A 22,174-nucleotide genomic window follows, 5' to 3' on the forward strand; every position below is an offset into this window, starting at 1 on the left:
CGCCGCAAGGTTTGTTCTCGTTCGTTCGCTCGTTCGTTCGTTCGTTCCTTCGACCTCGGCGACCGAAGCGGCGCAGGAATTCGGACTACTCTCGACGTTTACGCTTTAAAGGCGATGTAGCGAGCCGCCCACACGAGAGCGAGACTGCTAACAGGTGTTCGGAGATATATACCGCTCACGTACGCGCCGACACCACCAGGAGAATCCGGTTGTAGGTGCCGTGAGATCAGGTTGCCGAACCGATCGGGAAATCTGAGGCGTAGATGTGAGTTCGCGGCCGCAGAGTGTGTGTTAACAGACGCTAACGACGCGTCACTCGGTCATACACTGATTCTTCCGAGGAGATCATTCGACGTCAGTCACTTAACTTTGGCTACTTGTGCTGGATGTCGACTGGCTTGATTCGAGGCTCGAAATGTAAGGCTAGGTCTACAATAGAGTTTTAAGCATTAAGAAATTGACCAATCACGATTGATTATTCTTCTATAATTCGATTGTGATCGGGCAATTTCTTAAGACTTGAGGCTTAAAGCATCTATTGCAGATTAGGACTTATGCTAGGTGTACAGTAGAGTTTTAAGCCTTAATTGGTCAGTCACAATTGATTATTCTTCTGTAATTCGATTGTAATCAGTCAATTTCTTAAGCCTTAAGTCTTAAGAAACTGACCGATCACAATTGATTATTCTTTTATAATTTCATTGTGATCGGCCAATTTCTTAGGGCTTACAGGACTTATTGTAAACTAGAACGAACGTCATAAACCGTCCAACATTTTTTCTTTTTCTTTCAACACTAACCTGGTTCATATTTAATTTACCGACGGAGTTATTGACAAGGTACATTTGTATAATTCACAGAGAGCAGATATCGTAACGAATACGAAGTGAGATTTGACGTCCGATCGCATCCAGCGACTATCTATTGCGCGCGCGCTAGCGTCCCGATAAATTACAATGCACACGAATCGAATCGTGCAACATGCGCACATACGTATCAAGCCTTCACGAGGCACGTCACGTCTTCAAGTTAAAGCGATTTACGGCGTTAATGTCCCGTCAACGCGTTATTGTCGTCGACATTATGCCACTAAAACTGACTCGCGCGTGTAATCGCGCGTGTGCATATGCCGCTTCCAATACGAAAGCCGAGCCTCAACACTATTTATATTTATAAGAATCGATAAGGGTTCCGATGAAGTTTTATAAAGAACATGGCGACTTCGCCCCACTACGTCGCGATTCCGTAACACAGCCGGCGGAAATTGGCAGCCGACGCGAACATAACACCGCCTGTCGATCGTTCAACCAGAGGAAACGTCTCCGATCCAGATCTATTTTCAATACCGATGTCACATTGTATCGATTAAAACCGGGTTACTACACCGACCCAATTCCAGTTGGTAGAGAGGTTGATACATTGAAAGAAATATTTATTATTTCTAGATATTCACTTTGGGTGTCCTTCATTGATAACGTCAGAAGTGAGGGAAATCATACCGATTTATGTGACGGTTTATTTAGAAATCAAAGAATATATACGCAAAATAACACTAACATGATTGATTCCGCACACTTATAAAGATATCCAGACGCTTTTCTTTAACCTGAATAATTAATAAATAAAATTAACGTAATAGAAATTATGAGAAGAGACAGGTTAAAAACGTAAGTTGCACGTTGCACTAATTTATTATAAGAGTTACGGCTATTTATTAATTCTTCAGATTAAAGGAAAGCGTCCGGACATTTTTATAAGTGTACTGAATCAGTCACAAGTGTTTTGTGCGTATATTTTTTTACTTCCACATATACCGTCACATAAATTAGTATGATTTTCCTTGTTGCTGACATCATTAAAGGACAGTCGAAGTATCTTTAAAACCAAAGGAGAAGTGAGGAGCTTTAAAAACTAAATAAACTTTATTTGATTAAAAAAAATGATTTATTTCAATGCTCCTAATTAAATAATTATTTGATTGAAATTAATATATTTTATCGATTAAAAGAAGTGTTTCTTAGTTCCAGAAAACAATTTTTTTAGATTGAAAAAATGTTTATTTGACTTCTATTATATATATTTACTATATAAATGTACTTAGTACAGTTGAGATTCGAACCTTAAGATCTCTGGCTGTTGAATCGTTCACCTTACCTACTGCATCACTAACATTTTGATTGATAAACATTTCGTGTTGTTCACATATGACATATCCATGTACAAAAACAAATTTCTTTAGAAGAAAAGAATGGATCATTTTAAATGTAAAAATTTACATTTATGAGTATTTTTCTTAAATCTAACAAATATTTATCTAGATTAAACGAATATATTTAACAAAATATATTTCTTTTATTTTACAAATTATTTTTTTCAATGTAGATATTGCAAATCGATTAGGCCGCGTGAATTAAACTGTGCAAGACATTCACCGGATAATTAACCTCACAGATCCCCACGTAGATACTCAGGCTCTTTCTATTTTCAGAAACATAATTTATTAATTTTTTTCAAGCCACTGTCTATATATTTTGTGTTCGAATAATTCAGGAAATCGCCCGCCACCGCTACAAAGAGCGTTTCCATGTACTCCGAGCAGGTAGCAATTATAACGATAAAGCGGATTAGCTTTACGTTGCATTAATCCTTGTCCTTGTACGGAATTTCTGTATTAATATAACAAGGTGAAGCGTACTTCGTCGCGGAAACATTTGATTGATCGTACTAAAGCAACGCGGAGAAAGCACTCCGAAAGAGTATTGAGCAAGCTACGTATCAATGATGAGGAATCCTCGTCCTTGGCCTCGTGAGTACATAGTGGCTCGATAGAAAGCTGGCGATTTTCCTCGGAAGAAGCTGCTATCGTTTAATCGCGCGCTCCCACGGGCAAATGTAAGTAGAATTGATAGGATCGCGCGAACTCATAAACGGTGATGAATATTTCCATAAACAGTGGAAAATTCATCATCCCGTATATAGGGTGATTCATAAATGCACGCCAATATTTCAAGGGATAAATGTACACACTAAAATAAGTAAGAAACGTCATATGAATATATGTCCTACATAGTTTTCGAGTTATGGATGATTGAAGAAAATGTTCGAAAAGCCCACCTCGTGCGTCAACACGCGCTACTGCACACCTTAGCGTGTTGAGCACATTGAGTTACGCACTCGTTCGAAAATACCAGGTATTCTTCGAATAGTATCAAATCAATTTTGTATTCTCTCTTGCAGATCATACGACATTGTTCACTTGCGTTGAATACACAATACACAATAGATTTTAAATGGCCCCAAAAATAAAAATCTAGCGGATTGAAATGTCTGATTCATATCGATGGATTCATATCTGATATTTGCAAACATCAGATAAAGTTGAAACGTGCTAAGGCGTACAGTAATATGTATTGACGCACGAAGCGGGCATTTCGAACATTTTCTTTAATCATTCATAACATTCGAAAATGCAAGTATGTAGGACATATATATATTCATATGACGTTTCTTGCGTGCAATTCATTATGCAAAATAAAGTGAACCCGCTTAGTTGAGATGCCTGTGGCCTCTGAAAAGAAACACGATAAACATATGATTTTATAAAAAAGGTGGTAATCATTTCTTTTCCGCGTCAGAAGGTCTATCTTTAAAAAATTATCATTGAAACCTTACATATTTATGCTAATTTCTATAAAACGATCAAGTTAACGTCCTATATTACCTTTTTGATATTCGTAGCAACTTTCAAAATAATTTAAAATCGTGCAGTTTTTCGTAGTTACTGTCTATCCAGTCAAGGATTAGAACTTCTTCGAGAAATCGCATGTGTACGATATGTAAATGTTTGCCAGTGACGATTTCATCTTAATCAAAGATGATTATGATGATTATCGTCTAAATTAAATTAAAAAATTTAATTAAATACGTTTTCCTCTCGTATTTGTTTTGTAACAGAAATGATTTTACGGCAGTATATCGGGAATATATCGGAAAGGCAAGTTTATCAAGCTGTGCGTGTTTGGTAAACATATTTCTCAAAATATATAATTACAAATAGGGCGTATGTTTCATGTGACTATAAAAATCTTATTTTGTATCCAGGAGATACATCCATCCATCGTGGATACGTTGTTTCGAACGTTCAGCTTGAAACGCTTGTTGCACATTAGAATAAGCTGAACGCTCAAATCCAAAATATGACGTGAGATTGAAGATAGAATGAAACGATTTATCGCTTCAGTCGCGAGACCAACGAGAAATTGTGATGTTTATATTGTCTCTTGAACACCTGATTACGCGATTTATAATTAATAATAAAAATATACGTAGTGATACTTGATACATTTAAGTACGCCAACTTATATTTAGTCCGCATTACACGTGTCTAAAGACGATGTCACGTCCGGATGAACATCGGAATTATTGGGTTAAAAAATAGTGATCGCATAAAAAACGTCACTCCAGTTAAGTTAACAAAGCTATTGCGTATAAAGGTGATATCGAATATCAAAGAAGATTTATAACGAGTTTCTTCTTTATTTTAGAAATTACAGTCATGAAGAATACATGAAGATTAAACTCTAATTGAGATTTTATATATTCTATATAATTATATAATATTTTTCTATATTATTCTATATTATTATATAATTTAGTGAAATAAATAATAAAATAAATTTTTGGTGGATTGTTAATATTTAATTTGATGAGGCATTACAAGGTTGTTTGAAACATTTTTGTTTCTCTCTATCTCTCTCTCTCTCTCTGCTTGCGTTGTATCTGAGACACAACGATATTTAACAAAAAATTTGACGTACCTATAAGCTTTGTTCCTGAAGGTTTTGGTTATCCGATCGATGAAATGCAATTTCTCTTTCTCGAAACCGTCAATATAGTTATATTCCAAAACTTGTTCGGGAATCGACACTTATTTCTTTATACTCATCCTCGTTGTTTTCCATCCTCCCTGCGGTGGATAATTCGTCCTGGCTTTTCGTGAATCGTGCCACGTCGGGATTCAATCCTTCCTGCGGAAGGACGTCGTTTCGCTGCCGGTTAATAGTATCCAGAAGCATGCTCATTGTTTCCGTATAATCCGGCTCGAACATTTTTCCCTCGGGATTCTTCTTGAATAAATATTCAGCCTGAAATGAGAGAATACGTCTTGCTTGATAATGTCCGGTATAAATCTTACGCGCGCCGCTAAAACCTCTCGCGTAACAAAAGAAAACACAATATTTCAACCCTTTGGAATTCTTCGCGAACATTGGCGCGATTAACACTAAAATGTAAAGTACGATGAGTGCGCGAAACGACCGATTAAATCGTAGAATATTTCGAGTACAATTATGACTGAATTGCGTTAATTTTGCGTTGTTGCGAAAGAAACGGTTTATTTGGATTTTTCATTCAACCGAAATCTACGTGCGGAACATTTTTCCTACCTACTGTACTTTCAACAACTCGCACATTTCTTATCTTTATATGAAATATATAGGACAATGATATGACGCAGAATCGACCTTGTAAATGATTTCGAAATATGTCACGCATTATTATGCTCAATATTACGATCCATTTTCACTTTCAATATTGTACGTCCTACTTCTCACTGATTTTTGTGACGGAGTGCTTTTGCGTCGCAAAACCTACGCGCTCCGCCTTTACTTTCACACCATTTCAATTCTGCGGATATCGCGTAGAAGCCTACCGCCGTTGTTTTACTTGTATTAGCCCGCACGACTGCGGCCATGATTGGCACAATAATGCAGCTATTATAAACTCCGCTAACGCTGCTGTAAATACTACTTAATGCAGGATCGATCGGCCGTAGCGGAAATGACGAACTTCGATCGACATTTGCAAAACGCGAAGGTACGCGATTTCGAGGAGTACAATCGCGCGCTATATTATGTGCAGTATTTGGCGGTATTTAGATAAAATTATCTAAATAATCAACCAGATGAATAAATACATCATATTTATCCAGATGGAAGAAATACAAAATATATTCATTTTCATCTTAGATAAAAAACATGTCATTTCATCTAAAAATGATCTGAAATGAGGTTATGGTCCATATTCTGGATTCATTTTTCGACAAAATGAACGAAATAATACAAACTTATGCGTTAAGCCCGTATCAGACTAAGGATTGAAGATTAGATTTCAACGAATAAACGAATTTCGGTTTTGTCTCCTTTAGTCTGTTCTTTTTAGCTGCACTGGTGCAATAAATTAAAGCGAGACAAAATATAACGAGGATAGTTTGAAAAGTTTTGAGCCTCAATATAAAGATGACGTTATTTGTCAAAATCATTCTGGTACTATAATCGTACATGCTTTGAAAGGTACCTGTGAAATTTTAGCCATTTTGGACGCTCAATTGTTTGACAGTCGTTCGTGTCAGTCGATGTCAGTGTTTTTATAAAAATAGAAAAAATCGGATTAAATTCAGTTGCCCATCTTTTCACGGTGACATATTGAGAGACAGTTTGAGACAGAGTTCTTGTAAACAGCTTAAGCAACTTGACTTTAATTTGCGCAGGCAAATACTGATTATACATATATGCGATGAATAATTTTACATCATATGTAAGCATCAAGTATCATACATCAGTTTTGGCGTTCTCCGTTATCTTTGACATTTCATAATTGGCAATTATTAATGATGGGAATTTAATGACGTTCCTTCTTTCATATGCGCGCGGCCACAGGTGAACCATTGTACACATGCATGGCGGTGATATGAGGTTTATCGTTGTTAATAAATTAGCAACAGTGGTCAATTGTGGTGAGTGTCACTTCAGTATTTTATAGGTGTGTATCTACGGTTGCGCTACAATGGTGTGTATAATCAGTGCAACTTTAAACCGGTACAGTTTAGCAGCGATATGAGCGATAACGCAAAAGATAATATCGAATATTGCTGGGATAATGAAAATGTTACTTGCAAATTATGTTACATCAATAATAATACTAATATTTAGTACGTTACTTTAATAATAATAATAATAGTAATAATAATAATAATAATAATAATAATATTTGTTAATGGGACAAATCTTTTAATGTGCATTATATAGAATTAATTTTCTTTCCTGTTATTTTTTGTTTAACGTGCGTTAGTCGAGTACATTTTCTTGGACGGTATCCAAGTACTTTCTATAACGCGTTCAATTTCCTTCGATGCTTCGATGTTACGAAATAACTTTTTAATGGGTGTATCGATTGCTTTATTATGATTGAAGGGAGTTCAAACTCAAGTTTCAAGGTAAGCTTAGTTACATGAACGAGTAAACCGAGATCCCGCAACGTAATACGAAAATTCTCTGGTTTCTTTTAATTTTTTTAATTTTCTTGAGGGACGTTTGATATGTCCTTAGAAACTATATTAGATGGAGCCACACTAATATCAAACTGACATGATAGTTGACATCTACAATATATCATTCTTCAAACTTCTACGTACAAAGCTTGAGATTCGCCAATTGGTTTTGTGTGACAGCTATCTACTGAATTAGTGAACTACTGTTACTTTCTTTTAAAAATTGATAAAATCGTCTTGCAAGCAGTCATTAAATATTTGTTCTTAAAAGACTTAAAGCCTGCAGAAATCATCGAAGACATTAATAATATTTTGGGTGAGTTCGTATCTTCAAATGCAGCAGTACATAATTGGAATATATATATATATATATATATTCATAGCTGAATTCAAACGTGGCACAAGCACAAGTAATGAGCAACGTTTGGGTCATCCAAAAACGGTAACAATCCCAAAAATGATTAAAAACATTCATGATATCGTGTTCGCAGGATCACAGAATGAAAGTGCATGAGATTGTTGAAATTGTAGGAATCGAACAAGTTTGAAACATGTTACACACAAATTTAGGTATGAAAAAGCTACGTGCTTTGGTGGGTACCGCGGGTTGGCTCACAACTGATCAAAAACGAAATCGAGTAACCATTTTAAAGCGTTGTTTGGGAAGGTTTAAGCGTTATCGAAAGGATTTTTTTCGTTCTTTTGTAACCGTCGATGAAACATGAATCCATCATTATATATCAGAGACAAAAGAATAGTCAAAATAATGGACTTCTCTTGATGAATGTGCGCCCAAGAAGATAAAAACTGTTCTATCAGCTGGAAAGGTCATGACAATTGTTTTTTGGAATGGATCAATTATTGGATCAATTTAATGAGTATATCATGAATAAACGTCCCTATATGGCAAGGAAAAAAGTGTCCTTTCATTAAAATAATACACCAGCTTATACATTTGCAATTTCAATAATCAATTCGATAAATTGCATGAATTATGCTCCGAATTAGTCAACTATTCACCGTATTCTCCAAATTTAGCTCCATGTGACTTTTTCCTATTTTCAGACTTGAAAAATAGTTGGGTGGAAAGAGATTTGTCTCGAATACTGAAGTAATTTATGCTGAAAACGGTTATTTTGAGGAAAAAGATAAGTCGTATCATATGGAAAGCATAGAAAAATTTGAGCATCATTTCACCAAATATATTGAACCTAATAGAGATTATATTGAAAATTAAAACTTATTTTGCTCCAAAAAATTGTATTTTCATTTTTTTTTTTTAATTTATTAAAACATTCTCGTATGTCTTTGTGTGCGTATACACTTTAAAGTTTCATCGGAAACGCGGGACAAATTATTTTATGTATTTACTCATTCTTTTTTTTTTACAATTCTTATGCACGTATACACCTTCGAGATATATTCGCAATAGTGTAAACCGTTCCGCGAAATGTTCTTTACGCCACTTATTTGTATTTATCTCAGTTATATAAATGTTATGTCACGTTAGTAATTTTATCCAGATCATAATATCGCGTTATATCGCTTGTTCCACGTCGTTATTAATTCTCCTTTATAAATTGGATTGCATATAAGCGACCCACTCTCTTATGCAAAAGCATTTAAAGATACTAGCTTATTGTTGCGTTATCTCGTGTCCTATTTCGCTCGCAATCTCGAGCTTGTTCGTGTCTCGATATTTCCCTAACAACATTGGAACCTCGATTTGTTTGCACGCAGTCCACGTAGAAATGAACGACATTATCTCTGTGTGAAAGGTATGTCGGTGTCGCTTTTATCGTAGCGCACGTGGCTAATAATAGAAAGTAGACGGATTTAGAAAATTTCAACATTGAGATATGGCCATGCGGGTGCTAATATTACGTTTGAGAAGCAATACTTTTTAAATCTACGTGAAATTTCGATATGTATATGTTTTTGTAATCACATAATATAGCGCTTCTCAGAGATGAATCTTTGCAAATCGAGTTCTCGATAATCCGAATCTAACGAACGAAGATATTCAAGCACCAAGAATAGATTAATTGAATATAGAACGTATTTACCGACGAAGATATTGACAGTGTTTACTGATATCTAGATAAAATTATCTGAATCATCATCTGGATGAATAAATAGATCATCTTTATCTTTATATAGATGGAAAAAATTCAAAATATATTCAACTTCATCTTAGATAAAAAAAACACGTTATCTCATCTAAAAATGATTTGAAATGATGTTACGGTTCATATTCTGAACTCATTTTTCAATCAAATAAATGAAATAATATGGACCTATGCGTTTAGCCCGTAACAGATAAAGGATTGGAGATTTTATTTCAACGAACCAACAAATTTCGATTTTGTCTCTTTTGGTCTGTACTTTTTAGCTGCATTGTTGAACTAGTGTAATAAGTCAAAGTGAGACAATTTGTTTCACTTGATCCATCCATTTTAAGGCCGTATCAAATTGTCATCTGTGAAAGCCGACTGTCGATTATGGCTGCAAATTCTTAATGGACTAATTCCAATAGATTAGTTACATGATGCTTCATTATAATAAGCCCTTTAAAAGTCGACAATCGCAACCGCCAGTCAGATCGGCCTTCACAATCGGTAGTTTGATATGGACTTTATAGAAGAAAATTGAAATAATGATTGCATTCAGAAAATATAGCAATTAGTGAGTAGTCAATGATTATTGGTCTTTTTTGTTAGATCCTTAAATTTAGAGCGATTACGTTGACGAATTACTTGACCGTGAAAATTTATGATTTGCGTTTTTTTAATTATAAATTTATTATAAAATTTCTATTATAAATTTTTATAAAGTCTCTCATGAAAACAATATTATAAAAAAAAAATTATCTAGATAAGTAGCATTACTTATCTTTTATGTGGGTAAATTAAAAGTAAAATCATCTCATCTAAAATGAATTTTTCGGAATTTCACCTCATCTTCATCTAGATGAATCATCTAAGGCAAACATTGGATATTGATATCGTCCAAAAATTCGCCACCAGACGAGACAGACACGAAACTTGGCGAGGACTAATGTACATCATCGCTATAAAGGATCGATCGAACTGACGCGACGAACTTTCAGGCAGACGGTCGACATTTCTCTCCCCGGCCGGTTCATCGTCCTGTTGGTTTTCGAAGCAAAAAGTGCTTGCCGAGAGAACCCTTGAAAATTGTGCAGTTTTTGTATGATAAGCTCCATCCGCTTGTATCGGTAATTTATTTATGGACAACGATATCTGAGAGAGCGAAGACCGTTTGACTTTTGAAGTTTCACTCATTGAATGTGTAGGAAGCGGCTCGATTCCCTTCATTGAATTCGCCGCAGTATTGAGGGGATGTGGTTGGTAATCGAAGTGCAGTCGTAAATATCTCCTTTGGAAAGCGGCAACTTCGAGGGTGCGTGTGTTAACGTATTTGCACTCTTATTGTCTCTCAACTCGCGATGTGACGTATACCAAGAATGCATTGTGTCCGAATTGATTGTCTTTTAAATAATGAACGTTGAAAGGCAGATATATTGTGCAGAAGCACGAAATACCAATTTTGCCGAGCCCTTTGGGAAACGTCGAGGGTAACTCAAATTTACTTTATCGGCTTTATCTTTTCTCTCTTTATCTTCTTTTGTCCCCTTTCTACTTTCTCGGCATTCTCTCTTTTTATCATTTCCTTGCCTTTCTTTGTGTTTCCCTCATTACTTCATTTTCTCCTTGTAATACCTCCAATATTCATATTTAAGAAAAAAATTGTTTACAAAACGAGAATTAATACCAATTGAGAAGAAAACACATATAAAAGGAAAGAAATTTGATCGAGTTGGAAGCTAGCAGGTGCGTTCGTGAAAAATTCTCACGAATACACATTCGAGTATACACTCATCGTGATATATTATTATTATAAAGCCGCGTGTGTGGATTTTTGGAATAGTACATAGATGAATATAAAATTAAAGGGAATCGGAAAATAGAAATATAAGTCGAAAATTCCATTATAACTTGTTGCAAATAGGCTACAAAGCGAATTACGCGGGTTTATGCTTATGTTGTCAAATTATTTAATGATGCGACGTCAGAGGACAACTAAAATTATTAATAACTGAGAATATTACAAAATGAGATTATTGTTGCATTCATTATATAAATTTTTTAAACTTTGATACTTCGAGACACTATTTTAAAAAATCTTCAAACGTGCAAATAGTTGGGCATTTGTTACCGAGCGGTAGAAATGCATTAGCGATTTTTGAATAGATCTATCGTGAATAACAGAGAACGAATTAAGACGATTACTGAAGCCGATAGTGAAAAAAATTGCCTTTGCCCTTTGCGTTTCTCCGTAATAGCGGCCGATCGGAACCAGCGAAGCTCGAAATCACGAAATTATAGATAGAAGGTCTCGATATGGTCGACAGAGAGCCAAGAGAACGGTCATGCTCCTATTCCTTCCGCAGTTCGATGCTCCGGATTGGAACGGCGTCTAATCGTGAGCAACAACCTATCGATTTCCACAAGAACGACATTCGAAGTGTGAAAGTTGTTTTCACATTCGCGCACACACGCGCGCGAAATGTTTCTTTTTCAACGAACCGCTGAACTGACAGTCAAAAATCTAACGTAACCGGTCGAAAAAGGAGCGAATCGGTAGAAGTTTCCCGTAAGTTGAGAAGAAACTAATTATGGCTAGAGATGAGCGATACAGTATCAATATTTTAAATATCGATATTTCAATGTTAAAATATTTACATTTTGTATCGATACTTATAACTCGAAAAGTACTTAATGCAAAAATATTGTATTATAGTGTTTCTGAAAGCTCTTGAGGTAAACTATAAAAGTATGTAATAAAAAGTAGGAGTTTTCGTTTAAGAAATTGAAAGTGACCTTCATGTGACCTTCAGAAGACTATCAAAGGTCAAACCAGCGTCGCCTTCTAATGTCTCTCTCCAAATCATATAACTTTTCCCTAAAACTCTTTTTCCATTGACGCGCTGTTTTCAAAATATTTGGATGCCTAAATTAAATTAGACATCCTGTATATATATATTTCACATAGGAAATAGAACAATAACTATTACTTTGCACGCTACTTCAGATACGCATTGATCACAGCAACGCCGCGCGAATTATCGGTTGTAAAACTTGATACAGCATATTATGGAATAAACGGCTTTTTCTCAGTTTATATGATAACACAGCGTCAATCGATATGTCTGTCTGGCAAAAACTTTATTGTTTCTTCTAGTTTGCCTTATATTAATTAGTTCGCATTGCATTAATTTCGTCCTGGCATTTTGGCAGAAGCGAAGAAGAGAGAGAGGCAAGGAGAAGGGAAACATATTGTGAGAATAATTGTTAAACATTGCATACGTTGTAATCAGAGGCGTCAAATAAACTGTGAATTTAATCAAATTAAGAATAATAAAGAGATATACTCAAATAAAATAGATACATAAAACTAAGCATAACGCATTTATTCCTGAAGGAAGTTGCTCTCTTAAATCCGACAGTAGAATCACTAACGTATTAATGTTTATTATTGATTATGATGAGATTGTAATTAGTGATGTCAGCGAGACAGACATTATCTCTTGAATACGAATATAGATACGACGGACAGAAAACAAGAATAAACAAGATGATACTAACAAGAAAATCTATCGGGTCTTCCGGACGCAGTTTTGCAACTTCGATCAAAGCTTCTGTCAATGTCGGGAGAACGTACGTCGCGAGATAATGTCGCAGCGGCTCCGCCAAGATGCAAAGCCTCTCTGACTCCTCTTGCTCCAACTTTTCCGCCAGCCTCGTCTGGAAATACAAGATTTCATAAGGGTCTTTAGTTGTAATTTGATATATATATTTCGTATATTATTTTATATATAAAATTATTTTCTATTATATTATCTTATAATATATAATTATATAATTAATATATAATTTTTAATATATATAATTTAATGTATATATTTTACGTATATACGAAAGATTGATCGTATGCGTGGCTGAGTACGATCAAATTATATTTGCATTTGCTAGTAGCTTAATGTGGCCGTCAATGAATACATCGTGGGCACGAATTTTGCCTGCGATTATTCCGCGAACTTCAAATATGATTAATGCCAGTCAGTCGCATAACTTCTGTAGACGTACGCAAAAAACAGATTCATATTACAAACCGCCTTTTCAGCTTGTCAGGCATATTTAATCTTCGGATCCGCTTACGAGTTCCTAATTTATGGAGAATAATTTCGTGACGTAAAAGATTCATGCACCATGCATTCATGCTGGGGATATTATAGTATTACGAGCGGTCGGCGAAAATATGAAATATCGGTGGGCTATCCGATATTCACCGATATGTAGGCATGAATTTCGCGCGTATCAAAAGTACGATATTTATAAGAATAATAGAGCGATTTGCGATTGAAAGAATAACTGTGTATATATATATATATACAATCTTCACTATTTCCATCTTCTGCTCTTAACTTTTATATATATATATATATTATATATATATAATATATGTTATATATAAAATGTTATAATATATATTATTTGATTTTACATTTTAAACTTTGATTTGATGTATTACATGTTGTTTGGTTGGAAAAATGTATTGCTTTATATGTTTCGTGTTTCAATCTATTCTATTTTTTGGGTTAATCAATATAATGTTTGATTAACAATTTGAGAGCTATCATAGCATCACTGGTTAGCTATAATGTACGTTCTAACAATATCCGTTATATATTGGCTACTCACTGCATTGTTTTCAACGGTTATCAGTAAAGATGACATAGAAAAATTTTTTGGACATTCTATTTGTTTCAATTAAATAAAATTTATTAAATCCGAAGACTTCGTTCTCTTCCTGTATAGAAAATATATATAACGTTCTCTTTGTATATAATAAACGTATATAGGTAAATTAAAATATTATTAGGTAAATCTGAAAGTTCCATCCATCTAGCGGCGAGTAGCTATAGCCAGAACTGTCGGTAACTCTAATATCTAAACCAAGCTTAACTTTTTAGATTTACCATCTGTCAATAAAATTCAGTATATAAAGGTATACATTCGCATCAATAATATTATTTCTTACTGCATCGAAAATGTCGAAATTTGAGCCATATAAGCGTTATTTGCGCGAAGTGTTAATCTTTCCCTTCAAATGGAAGAAAACTACAGCTGAAGCTCATTGAATGCTTGTAGAAATTTATAGTATTAGTGCTCCTTCCGATAAAACATGCAGAGAATAGTTTCGACGCATTAAAGGTGGTAATTTTGATATGGAGAACAAAGAGCATTCTGGACAAAAACATTGGAAGAATTGTAGGCATTGATGGACGAAGCCCCATGTCAAACGCAAACAAGGTCTATAAGGAAGGAAAATGGGTCTCATATGAACTGAAGCCAAGAGACGTTAAAAGGCGAAAAACCATCTGCGAAATTCTGCTTGCTAGGCAATAAAGAAAGGGATTTTTGCACCGTATCATCACTGGGGATGAAAAATGGATATATTTTGACAACCCCAAACGTCGAAAAACCAATTGCCGCCCCGGCTAATCCTCAACATCGATGCCAAAGCAGAATATCCACGGAAAGAAGGCAATGTTTTGTATTTGATGGGATCGGAAGGGTGTAGTGTACCCTGAGCTGTTGAAATCTGATCAAACAGTCACAGGACATCTCTACCGAGAACAAATTATCCGTTTGAGCCGAACATTGCACAAAAAACGACCAGAATATGAAACGAGACAGCATAAAGCGATTTTCCTTCATGACAACGCTCAGCCTCACGTCACAAAACTTGTCAAGGAAACGTTAGAAACACTTTGTTAGGAAGTGCTACCTCATACGGCTTATTCACCAGACTGTGCCCTTTCCAACTACCACTTGTTTCGGTCGATGGCACACACACTTGTTGAGGAACGCTTCAATTCTTATGAAGACGTTCGAAAAATGGCTCTCTGACTGGGATAGCCTCCAAAGATAAGTCATTCTTTCGCCGCCGAATTTGCTTGCTGCCCGAAAAATGAGGAAAAGTTATTGCTATCGATGGACGTTATTTTGATTGATGTACTTTTTCATTTTGTTTCTTAAATAAAATCTTACTTTTTGGAAAAAAATAGACGGGACTTTCCGATTTAGCTAATAGATAAATTAAAATATATGCATGCCAAAATTAATTTGGCTTCGAGTTATTAAAGAATCTACAAACCCATTCTTTCATTTTCTTCTCATGTTGCCTTTTACGTTCTAACATCTCACGTTCCTGTTGCAATTTTTCCGCGACTTCGGCAGCTCGCGCTTCTGCTTCGATATGTTTTCGTCTTTCTTCTAGTTCTTCTACTGTTGGCCCTGGTAAAAAATAAATACTTCGTCGAATTACGGAAGTTAAACGTTCAAGTTATGCGAATTAAATTTAATTCAGTTTAATTCCGAACAGTGAGGTGTTTTTGAATGGATACAATTATTATATAATACAACGTTCTAAATGTTTGAAAGTAATAAATTAATAATAAGTAATAATTAAGTAATAGAGTAAATTCTCTATATAAGCTCTACGATTATCCAAGTTCTGTTGTACTGCTGACGATATCGGAAACAGACCGTATTGATGTGGGTATCGCGAAATGCAGAGAAAATCGGGGCTACCGTGAGAATATATGAATTATCGCTGACCATAATTTCTCGGTTTTCCGAGTTTTTCTAGAATCTGACAGATTGTGGGAAACATAGCTGGACAAACATCAGTCTCCACAGAAATTAGAAGTGGGTGAATTTCCATTTCATCGAATAATTGCAGCGGTGTGTTATCGTCCGTATTTCTCTCCCTAAAATATAAAATATGATTGAATACATTGACACACACGCACATATGTATATACAGGGTGAATCAATTAAAATGTTACAAATTTATATCTCGGAAACAAAGCATTTTAGAGAATAATATTTCGTACAAAAGTTTTGTGACTTTACATGAAAGACAGAATTCATTGAGAGTGTACTGAAGTAACATCAGAAATATTAACCCGAGAGTGTTTTCGTAAAAGAACTTTGAAATTTATTGCAGTAGTGGATCACCATTTTAAACATCTTGAATAAATATTTTTTTTTAATCTTTTGTTCATACACACATAAAAAACAAAAGAGATGTAAATTTGTTCGGGCAACTTTCACGTGCTACACCTTGAAAAATGTTAATGCTGGCGATAATTTAACTTTTAAGCTTTATAACCTAAAAAATACTTAATGAAAAAATATTTCATCATAATGTTTTGAAAAACTTTCGAGGTAAGAATATGCAATAAGAATATGCAATGAAAACTGGGGATTTCTATTTAAGAAATTAAAAAGCTTCTGAAAGATCTTCAAAGGTCTACCCAAGGATAAACCATTGATACCATCTTATATCTTCTCGAAGTCACAAAACTTTTACATGAAATATTTTTCTCTAAAAAGCTTCGTTTTTGACATATAAATTTGTAACACTTTAACTGACTCATCTTGTATAATGCCATACAAAAAACACACAGCGCGAAATCCTGCGATTGTGTAAAAATCACAAAAGTAAATTAAGTTTAAGATGTGTCTTGACATGAAATAATTCAATTATCGTATGATTCCCAATTATTATACAGGGTGTTTCCTAACATGTGGGAACCACTTCAGAAGCAGACTGGAAACACAAAAACAATAAAAAAAAGTTTATATAAACACATATCCTATTTGGCCTTGTTTCAGAGTTATAGCCATTTTTGTCTCCAATAATTTACGGTTGCTTATCTTTATAGGAGATGCTCGAAATGATCATCTTCGGCGTGTATGCAAGCTAGCAGTTGTCGTCATATAAAATTGGGTCATATATAACCAATGTTCCGTCTTATAATTTTTAAATTCATTTTAACTTTTGGTGCCAGGACGACATTCGTTGAAAATGTGTCATGCTGTCGATTTTCTGCACATCTATATGATAATAGTTTCAGCTTCTTCTAGTTCGAGTTCTATAGAAATAAATCATTCGCAGCAATTGCGCCGATGTCAAATTATTTCTAAATTAATTTTAGAATTTTTAGATTACTGGAAACAAAAATTACTATAACTCTGAAACAAAGTTAAATAGGATATATGTTTGTATAAAATTTTTTTATTGTTTTTGTGTCTCTAGTCCGGTGCTGAAGTGGGTATCACATGTTAAGAAACAACCTGTATATTCCAGTCGTCAATTCGTGTTAAACCGTCGCGATACGTTTCACTTTGTTCTATATTACAAATTGTTGCTTATATAATTGATTTTTATCGCCGCCGTTTTCCAATCCTATTTGAACGTGCGAGCCATCAATATTGATTTGCCAAAGATATTATGGTATGAATAAAGAATAACGTTTGCCCTGAGCCACGATATTCTTTTTGTTATGCGCACGTTATTAATACCTATACTCTTTCATGCGTCGTAGCATGTGCTGTTCCGTGTAATGTGTGCCTTGTATCTCACTCTCCGGACAGTTCATAATACGTTCTTTCAGGAATTCATCGCTCGCTTCCAAAACTACGACTATTTCCGGCAGGATCGGTATATTGACGTTTTCCACTTCCGTGTTCTCGTTTTCTAACTCATCCTCGAAATCTTCCACCTGCCTCTCCTCCTTCAAATCTTCCTCGCCAATCAGAAATAGCATTCTAGCTTGTTCGAGGGTTTTGGGGTATCCATCTATCACGTATCCTTGATTCAAACAGTCTCTTGATTTTAGCCGCTTCAGGAACAACCTTCGTATTAATTAATATTTTAATATTATTCGCCGGACAGAGTAGTACTACTCTTTTAGTAGCAATTTTTGTATATCACGTTCCATCGAATATTACAGTATTTTCGAATTTGTACTTTGTCACTCCCTAAAATACGGCATAGTAACTACTTTTGATGTAAATATTGTATCGCAGAATGTCGCGTTTTGGTTACAAGCCAAAGTGTAATAAAATAGCAAGACACGTGCTTCTTTACATTCATTTACTCGAATGGTATGTTCAAGTTCGCGATGCACGTTAGCATATACAGAGAAAAATATTTCTTTTGTTTTCATAAAATTTCTTTAATTGAAACAAATTTGTTTTCTGAAAGAGAATAAATAAATGAATATTTAATTTAACAACTAGGATTGTTTAATATCTCAAGCAATAAATACTTTTACGTTAAATAACGTTCTCTTGTATTTTTATCTAAACATTATAATGATTGTCATAAATAATTCATTATTTGAAAGAAATAACACTGTAGTAGAAAAAAGTATTAAAGATATTCTTTGTTTCGGTGGAACAATATTTAATATATAATACAATAAATTTTTTTATTAAAAATGAAATATATTATTTCCTTTAAATAATATTGTTTTTCTATCAAGCAACATGGTTTATTTTAGTGAAATAACAACATTTTCATTCAAACAAAATGACATTTGATATTTAATTATATTGTTTATTTCAAACAAACCCAAGTCAAATATATATATTAAATTCAAAGAAATATTTTTCTCTATGTACAAATAAAGTGATAACTTGTTCAAGACGACGTCGTCGAGACGGTCATTATTCGCTGCCAGGTTGGTCCAGATCTCATCAAGCTGTTCCTGCAACTGCGCTGTGCTCACGATGACCTCTTTTTCATCTTGTTCCTCTACTTCTTCTTCTGCCTTTTCTTGATCCTCTTTATCGTTGTCATCTTCTGCTGTATTTTCGAGGTCATCTCGTTGCCCATCTGATCTCATAGCTCCGATGTCGTCGGTCTTATAATTGCAATTACAAATTTTACTTGCCAACAGTTACAAATGGATCGCGCGTGGTAATCATTCACAAACGTTGGCTCATAAATCACACGCTTACCAATCTCTGAATCGTATCGGATATTAATGTTTTCACATAAATGTAAGGTATCCCGTAATGATCCGCGAGATATCGAGCGACTCGCGTTTTCCCGGACGCCGGTGGACCAAGAATGATTATTTTCACTGGGTACAAGTTTCGCGCTGATTTATAATCCTCTATGACCTCGTCTATGACGCCTTGAAACGGCAGGTCGAATTGCCAGTTTATTCGATCGATAATATATACCGGGTCGATATTTAAATCCACAGTCATCGTGTCGTATATGCATTGAGAAACTTCGGGCAAAAGTAGAGCCTCTTGCTTCGTTACACTTTTTACCTTACCGGTGCCAAGTCTTCGGCTGATTTCCTATCCAGAAACATAAAAATCCATAGTCGTAAATATTTTCCCTAGTTGCTTTTTTTTATTTTAGAGGCGTTTTTATAATTCGTCATCTATGAAGACATATTTTCAGTTATCGCAACGGTGATACTACTGCGAAAATTTCCGCGGTCTTATTTGAGCAGAAAATCTTTTGATAATTTGATAAGGTAAGAAACACGGAGCCGGTCTTTCGACAGGCTTGTTAAAACCGACTCTAAATACTCAATTCTTTTCACCGTATTACTTGCATAAACCAGTTTACCTAAGTAGGACGAAAGATGCTTCAAAAACTGGTTTGTGCCGGTAAAGCGGAATATAAAGTGGGTTACTATCGTCAACCCTCCATCTCGAATAACTAAAGTCAACACAGTGTGAAAAAGTCTAATAACCGACGACGGTTTTATAGTTTATGGATCATTTCATTATGGCGAATGCAAATTTTTTCTCGACCTTCCCGCTGATCTTGCACCGTTATCTCTATGAACATTTAGTTTCGTGTAAAATGAAGAAAAAAATGTGCAAGCGATAAGAAGAAACGGAAGATAGTATGAAGGGAATAGATTTAATGTTAATTGATATGTTCTCGAGACATGTGTATTGCGAAGTTAATTATTGAGATACCTTAACAATCGTATTCTGCGAGATTAATTCTCGCTCCACTGCAACGATGTACCTCCTCGAGGGCCAATTTTGCAGCGATGCTAATACTATTCTGAAAATCAAATTGCCGATGGCGGATTTGGTCAACCCGAACAATTAGAAGTTCAGTGTGCTGCGGCACGCGATTCCAATATATATTAATACTCTCAACGTTGGCACGCGTATCGACATTAATATGATATTATCTTTTGGTGAATTGAGAAGCGTTTTAAAACGGTGCATACCATAAAATAATCAATACCGTCGAATTATTCTCACAATATATATGCACGCATAACACAATATGTTAAATCTATGGTATACTCAATGACATGTAAGAAGACATATTAAGATACAACATAAATTTGTAATATTGAATACTGGTATAAGAATGCATATCTCAATATTGAATATTAATATATATAATAATTAATATAATTATTATAATAATAATTAATATAATAATATATATAATAATTAATATAATTGTTTATATTAAATATGAAAACACAAAATTCAGGAAAAAGCAATGCCATTCTTTTCTGCACGTTTATTTATGTAATTAGTAAATAAAACCTCTATCGTTACGGATAATTGGAATCTACTGCGTAATCAGAAATATTAAGACTCAATATCAAAACTGATGTAATAAAAGAAATCGATATTGGAAACAAGTCTATATCTTTTCATAACAAGTTATCTTGATTTCGCTTCGTTCGATATTATAAGTAACGATAATATCGTTATTTACAATACGAGTAAGAGAAGGTGTTGAAAAGAAGAGCATGAAAATATGTTCTTGTGTTGGCACATTTTTATTATTACTTACGCGGCCAAGTCGCGGACATGTAAGAGCGGTACTCTGTTATGTCCTTTGCCAAATATCGGTAAAAATAGCGCGGTTTGCCATGCCATTTTGAAAAGATAGTGAAGCATGCCTTCCTTTTCGCCGAACGTGACGCCGCAACAAATGACCAGAGTTTTCAGATTGCTCTTTAAATTAGCGCGCTTCTTCACAGTTACGACCTCTCTTTCGCACCGTATGTGCTCCTTAAAATTCGGATGTGGCTTCCGTTTTCTATAATCGGCTTCGGTGAACGGTAAATTTGGATCAGCAGGATCTAACGGTTTCGTAAGAGCCCATGTCATTATTGTAGAAATCAACATGAAGTAACGTGTTGGTTCCTGTTGTTTGAGAACTTTCGATGACCCCTTCTCCGCGCATTCCAGTGCACGGACGATCTCTGGAAACCGAAGACGCTGTTCTTCATATTGATAAGAGCATTAAGATTATAATCGTTTCACCATGTATAACTTTTAAAGTTAATCTTCGCTGTTTAATAACTTCCGTGATCGCGTGGCGCATAGGGCGACTTACTTTTAATTAAATTATGAGACGATTGTAACTAAAATATGAATACTACATAATCTATCCTTTTAGATTCAGGTTAAGAAATAAAATAAAAAGATCTCCACATGCGAATTGACGTTGTGTGTGCGTGCGTGCGTGCGTGCGTGCGTGTACATACGTATGTGTACATACGTATGTATATGTCAGAGATAAGGATCTCACGGTTCGTCACTTCGTAATATTTAATGGCTTCAAAACCCCACACATACAAAAATGCAGTACTAAAAAGTTGATAAAAAATTATGCAAAAATTTTTAGAGCTTTATGAGAAGGAAATAAGCAATTTTCGTCTTTTGCTATTTTTCTATAAGTTGGATAGAATTGAGTAAAAAATTAGTGAAAAATTAATAATTTCGTAGATATTTTCCTGAATATCTTAAAAAATAGAGATCGTACGAAAATATTTTTCAGACAAAAGTTGTTTTTTTTACGTAGAATAAGATTCTATAATTAAAAAATATAAATTTTCGCTTAAGAAACAAAGTTGACTTTGAGGTGACCTTGAAAACGCCTACACCAAACTAAATT

General features: G+C 34.7%; 1 protein-coding gene across 2 annotated transcripts in view; it reads left to right on the forward strand.

Moving 5' to 3' along the window:
- The window catches only part of LOC106751711 (synaptotagmin-10-like), a 37,489-nt gene that overhangs the window by 354 nt on the left and 14,961 nt on the right, over positions 1-22,174 (forward strand). The gene's annotated exons all lie outside the window — the stretch shown is intronic.

The sequence above is a fragment of the Dinoponera quadriceps genome, unplaced genomic scaffold (assembly GCF_001313825.1).
Source record: "Dinoponera quadriceps isolate SergipeBrazil2010 unplaced genomic scaffold, ASM131382v1 scaffold115, whole genome shotgun sequence".
Taxonomy (NCBI): Eukaryota; Metazoa; Arthropoda; class Insecta; order Hymenoptera; family Formicidae; genus Dinoponera; species Dinoponera quadriceps.